General features: G+C 44.1%; 1 protein-coding gene across 4 annotated transcripts in view; it reads left to right on the top strand.

Annotated features, from left to right (window-relative positions):
- Positions 1 to 252: 252 nt before the first annotated feature.
- BLVRA (biliverdin reductase A) overlaps positions 253 to 6,318 on the top strand; it is a 54,375-nt gene continuing 48,309 nt past the window's right edge. The window contains exon 1 of one of the 4 annotated variants that reach the window (XM_030307692.1): positions 253 to 459. The gene's annotated coding sequence lies outside the window, so the exon portion shown is untranslated. Of the gene's footprint in view, positions 460 to 802; positions 897 to 4,260; positions 4,395 to 5,420; positions 5,514 to 6,318 lie in introns of those variants that run through there. The other 3 variants (XM_030307699.1, XM_030307697.1, XM_030307698.1) reach the window with 3 other exon arrangements.

Below are 6,318 nucleotides of genomic sequence, written 5' to 3'. Positions count from 1 at the left end.
GGGCCCAAAAAGAACCGAGCAGGTTTCACGTGGTTGCGGTGCGGCCAAGGAGAGGGACAGAGCACTCGGTGAGGCCCCCACCCTTTTCCCCCTCAGGCCTCGCAGGTCCCGAGCACGGCCTAAGGTCATCTCCTCCTGTTCGCAAGCTCCCAATGGCCCCGCAGCGGAGCAAGGCAGAAGTCCGAGGGGGCAGGCTAGAGGTCGCTCAGGTTCACAGCCAGCCCTGCGGCCCTCTGGCGGAGTGGAACGCTAGAGCCGGGCTCTCCCAGAAGCGGGCGGGAGACAGGGCCCCTCCCCTCCCAGCCCCATTTGCTCTCCCCCCACCCCCTCGCCCCCGCGCGCCCTCGCGTCCTCCGGCGCCGCGGCCAATCCGAGCCCGGCTCCCGCCTCCTACAGCAGGGCGGTCAGGTGGCAGCAAGGCGGCTGCGCGCAGAATCCGAGCTTTGTGCCCCGCGGCAGGTAAGGCTCCCGTCGCGGAGTGGGGGTCGCGGGCAGCTTTGATAATGCCTTCGGGTTAGGAGCTTGGAGAGCGCGGCCCCCCGGAGGCCGGCGCCGGCCCTGCGGTCTCGGGCCCAAGCCCCAAACCGCAGGCGCAGCCTCAGCGCCTCCTATCTCGCTCCGCTGGGCCCAGAGGGAAGCTAGCAGTCCGGAGGCTTGGTGATCGCGACGAGCTCCATCGGGAAGGGGCTTCCTCCAAAATGCAAGAGTGTTTAAAAAATCTGTATTTTATCTAAGAAGAGTTTATGGTTTCGGTTTTTACGTAGACTGGTGCTGCGTACATCTACGGTGTAGCCTAGGGGACTGAGGCTGAGCCAGTGGTTCTGTCGAGGCAGCTCCAACGTGGGGGAGACAGCTCGGCCCACAGGAGATGTGCGGGGCCGGGTTCTGCTCCTCGGGTACGAATCCTGCGCAAGCCCCGTAGCTTCTCCTCGCCACACTTTCCTCTTGGGAAACTGGGAAGTATTAGGTATTTCACAGACCCCTGTGAGGGTTACGTGAATTAAGTGCGCTCTAAAAAACTAAGGCTGAGCTCTCAGCAGCAACAGGGTTAAATATATACACAGATATTTCGAAGTACTGATACCCTGAATTGTTTGACAAATAAATTAACGTAGTTTACGACAACATCACGTAGAATAGTAACACATAAATATAAAAAATAAATGACTAAGATACTGGGGACAGAGACGATGTAAGAACAAAGTAAGTCTGGGTGAAAAAGAAAGTAGGTCAGTGCTGTCCAATAGAACTTTCTGTGGTAATGGAAATGGCCTATTTTTAACATTTACATAGCTGTACGTGTCAAGTGGCTACCTTATAGAACAGGCAGGTCTATATTGTTTTGCGGGCTGAGTATCCTAGGACGGTTAACTTCAGTTACACAGTTCTAGTTATTTGGTAGTTAAGCATGCTAGAGACTTCTTCCCACCTTCCCTCTGGCAACCACCGCTTTGTTTTGTGTATGTAAGGACTTTTTAAAATGTTAAAAACAAAAAGTTACTCCTACACGTTTTGCCTGTGTGGAAGCTCTGTGTTCCTTTGCCCACCCCCACTCCTCAGTTGTGCTGTGGTCAGCTCTTCAGTAGTTCATGGTTTCCTCCTACAGAAAGAACTAGTCTTTCAGTAAGAGGGAGTCAAGGTTCAGATCTTGCTGGGGGATCAGTGCCTAACAACATGTATCGGCCCAGAATGTCCTGATCTCAACCCGATTTTGAAACTGAGTTGCACATTGCTTGTAATTTGAATTAATAAGTCACTTAAAAAAAAAAAACCAACATGGATGTATCCTTACAAGTTTCAATACAGTAGACGTTTATTCCTTAAAAGTATTTTGACTTCTGCTATCTCCTTTCTCTCTTATTATATCAAGATCACTTTAAAGAAAAGGTAGAAAGTTTTGAAATGGTGATGAGGAATAGGAGGAACATTGAGCAGGAGGGGGAAGAAGGTGGGATGGGAAAGAGAGTGGCTTAGGTGTAGAGGGAGTGTTCAAGAAAGCTTCCCTGGTTCTGATAACCCAAGCCTTGTCCCAGTTTACTTGTGTACAGTTCTGCCCATGAGAGAACCAGGAGAGAAGCTAATAACCTCCAGTTAACCAAGACAAACACTGAGGAAGCTAAGGCCAGAGGAGAAGAAAAAATAGAAGTGAAGTGGGTTAGAATTATAGCATGTCAGCACTGAAAGAGAGCGTAGAGATCATCTAAGTTTGTGTAAAGTTCATCTGCCCCCTTTCCTTTCTTGTGGTGCAGAAACCAAGGCAGTAAGAGGCCATGTACGTTGGCCTTGGTCAGAGTGGTAGTGGGTGCCCATGCCAGGTGTAGAATTCTGGGCTCTTGAGTCACAGGCAGGCTCTTATCCCTGTGTGTACCTCAGTGCCTCATATTTTGGGGTCAAAGCTCAAACTCCACCTCTGTTTAGTTAGTAGACCTGCCACAGTAGGGGAAAGGAGAAACCTACTTTAAATTGGTTTAAGAAGGTCTTTTATGCAAAAGTGTTGCCTTTTTTCTTTATCTTTCTAGTGAACCACTGCAGCCTGAACTATCATTTGTTATTATGTGGTAATTCAGGAACTAACTCAAGATTCTTCTGTTTTGTAATTTTTCTTAAAGTGCCTGCTCCTAGACAGGCATACCATATATTTCTCGATGAGAAAACCTATTAATTCACATTAATTTAATTTATACGTTTGATGCAATGATAGGCACAATCCCAGTGAAATTGTTTTTTGTTTTTTTGTTTTTTTAACTTGACAAAGATATTCTAAAATTAATCTGGAAGTCCAAACAGGCAAGACTAGATAGGAATACTCTACAAGTTAATGAGAGAACTTGAACTGCCAGATAGCAAAACATTGTTAAGCCACAGTTATGTAAACAATATATTATAGGCATGGGAATAAAGGTCAGTGACACAGTAGAGGAAGTGAAAAAAAGAATAACTGTGTTCATAAAAAGTTATGTATGAGTCATTGGGGGAAAGGATGAAATATTCAATTAATGATTTGGGAACAACTCAACTATTTGGGGGAAAAGTATAGTTAGAGTCTTATGCCATCACCACAATACTATTTAGATTGATTAAAATATAAAAGTATAAAAGAATTAAAAATCAAGGAAATAAGAATGTCTATAAGTATTTCTAAATATAATACTAAAAGTCAAAAACTTAAGTTTTTTTGGCCCAACTTAAGTTGGACCATTTAAATATTAAACCCTTGAAATAAACTAGCAAACAAACCTAAATCTTCTTGTTATAGGATTAGGTCTTAGATATTTAAGAATATATTAAAATATAGAATAAAATTCTCCCTGGGTTCTTTTCAAACCTTAACTAGTCTTGGCAAGACAGTGGGGAGGAAGAGAGAGCTGTGTGATGAGCAGGGAAGATGTGGAAAGGCAGAGCCAGATCTCAACCTGGCCAGGGTTCTGCCTCCTGATAGTGCCATCTTAAGGGGAGTTGAAAGATGGATGGAAAAGAGCATGGGAAGGATCCCTCAGTTGAATGTGCTTTATACATGACAGTGCTATTCATCCTAGGTGGTAGATTGCTAATGCCTAATGCAGTAGATTTGTAAGTGGGATTGTTTCACACATGTGCATTTCTCCAAATCATTTTTTGTTTGTTTGTTTTCTTTTGTTTTGCTTTCCCAGATTCTTTGGGAAAGCAGTCAAGTTTATTAACAATGTTTTGTAGACATTTTTTATAGGAAAACTTTCCTGGAAGTTCTCATGTGAGGAGCAAGTAGTAGCAATGTTTCTATGAAGACAAAGGACTTAGGGCAGTTTAATTTCTCTTGAATATGATTTGGGGATTGGACACAAATTGGAAGCAGTGGAATGGCTATGTCAGAGGTTGCCTGAATTTAGATTTGTAATAGACATTGCTAAGCTGCCCACTATGGAGATGATACCCATCTGTAGTCCCCCTGATATTGTCAGAGAGTCTATTCCCCACACTTTGACCACTGCACTGTGGCAAACATTTTGATCTCTGACAGTCTGATAGAGCATCAGAAATAATTGTGAAATAATAATTTGTATTCTGTGATCATGGCTGACTGAGGTTGAGCATTGTTCCACCTATTTTAAGGGTTATCTGAATTTCCTTTTGTGGAAATCAGAACATTTTAGAGCTGGAACAGACCTTAGAGATGAAGTCCAGCCACACAGCCTACGATGAATCTGTTTGGACATGGCTGCTTGGCTAGCCCATGACTGAAGCAGGGCAAACACTCATTCTCCTGTTTGTCATAATAGCTGTCTGACAGGATCTGTAAAGTTCTCCGGAGCACTCTGGAATTTGGCTCTAGAACCAGAAAGTCTGAAAATTACAGTGCAGTGCTACAGTGCCTTGACTGTGAAAGACCAAACGCTTTTACCCACCCTGCACTTCAGGTATCTCATCTGTAAAATGGAGTTAGTGTTGGCCTTTTTGTCAAGGGTTTTATGGGTTAGTGTGAATATAAAGTAATTGACACAAGTAAGCTCACAACTGTTATTATCCTCATATTTTTGCATTTTGTTATCTGACTTTTCCACTCACATGTAAGCTCTAAGCAGGCTTAGACTAAAGTTGTTAAGAACATAAGTAAAGCACAATAGAGTTTAGGATAGGGCATCTATGCAGGGGAGGGCAACCAAGTGTGTTCTCTGGGGAGTCCCTGTGGTCAAGACTGTTGCTTAACACACATCCTTGCCTTAGTTTTGGCTTTTTTCCCTGACTTTGCTATCAGTGTGTTAGTCATACCTCTGAGATATTTTATGCACAAGATATCACACCTATACTGACTCCTCGAGATCTGAGAAGAAAGCTTACCCACTTTGTCACTTCCTGCTTTTTAGGTTTTGTCTTCTAGCAGTTCCCTTTTTCATATTTTTTCAGGAAACATGAAACCTCCAGATTATTAAAGGAAAGATTGCATGTGTGCAGGCTAGGTTGGGTCATGAGACCCGATCTCAAAACAGGAGGAATGAGAAGAGAGAAGGGAGGGGAATTACTGAAAATGGGTTATTTTCAACACACAGCCTAGGTGACCTCCCAGGTGTTCATAGGATTGTCAGGAGTCAAGTGTTTTTGTTTTTGTTTTTTTAATTTTTTTAATGTTTATTTTTGAGAGAGAACGTGCTCGAGCTAGTGGGGGGAGGGCAGAGAGAGAGGGAGACATAGAATTGAAGCAGGCTCCAGGCTCCAAGCTGTCAGCACAGAGCCCGATGCGGGGCTTGAACTCCAACCGAGAGATCATGACCTGAGCAGAAGTCAGACACTTAACCAACTGAGCCACCTGTTTTTGTTTTTTTCAAATAATTGATGTTATTATTTCATTGTTCTTATTCATGGTTATCATCACTGTGCTCAACTCTTTCTATATTTTGAAAGAGGACAAGATCAAATTCAGGGATGGGTCCAAGGATTGAGGCTACCATGGCCTTTTCTTCCCAGAGGACTTGGAGAGCCCTCCTTCTCCTCCAGCTCTGAGCAGTTATCTGCATTGGCGTCCTGGACATCCCACGCAGGTAGAGGGGCTAGAGAGGCTTTAGCTCTTTGTCATTTCTGGTTACCCAGTCACCCTGCCATTGCCTGCCCAAGTCTTAGTTGAAATAAAGTGGCAATTCTAACAGCTCTGAAAAACAAATGAAAAAGTTAAGTTTTATAGGCCTCTCTGTTCTAGTGTTTCTCCAAGTGTGGCTGTCTGACCATGTGTGCATGATCTCTTGGATGACTGTTGAAAATACCCGATTTTTAGCCTCCCTTCCCCTGTAGACTTCCTGAGTCAGACACTGGGGGTAGAACCCAGAAATAGCATTTTCAACAAGCAGTCCTTGGAGTACATTAAAGTTTGGAGCCACTATTATTCTGTACTAGTTTTTTATTTCTTTTCCTTCTCTCTCCTGTTTCTCCTTCCCTTCCCTTTTTCCTTCCCCATTTCTTCTGACTCCTGATGACTTGTTTGTTCCTTCCTTCCTCCTCCTTAATGCTGCAGGTTCAGATTAGCCTATCAAACTGTTCGTAATAAATTTAATCCTTTAGAAAGTCAGCTGGGAGGAAAAAAAAAGAAGTGTGTATTTCCTGCTGCCCTGCTTGTCTCCATAAAAGAAAGGCAGACCTGAAGCTATCCTCTCCAAGCACTAGCTTTGGGACAAGCATTATTCTTTTAAGTACACATGGCATTGTGTTTACAGTCCCTCATCTAGTATAGGAGGTGTGCCTGGGGGTTGGAAATGTCCTTCTTCAGAGAAACATCACGGGCATGACATCCCAGGGGAGTCCACCACCAGCAGCCTCAGAATCAGACACTGGCCTGGGTTCCCTTACTGGAGG

Source organism: Lynx canadensis, chromosome A2, assembly GCF_007474595.2.
Source record: "Lynx canadensis isolate LIC74 chromosome A2, mLynCan4.pri.v2, whole genome shotgun sequence".
In the NCBI taxonomy this organism is placed as follows: Eukaryota; Metazoa; Chordata; class Mammalia; order Carnivora; family Felidae; genus Lynx; species Lynx canadensis.
This window is presented reverse-complemented; position numbering and strand designations above follow the sequence as displayed.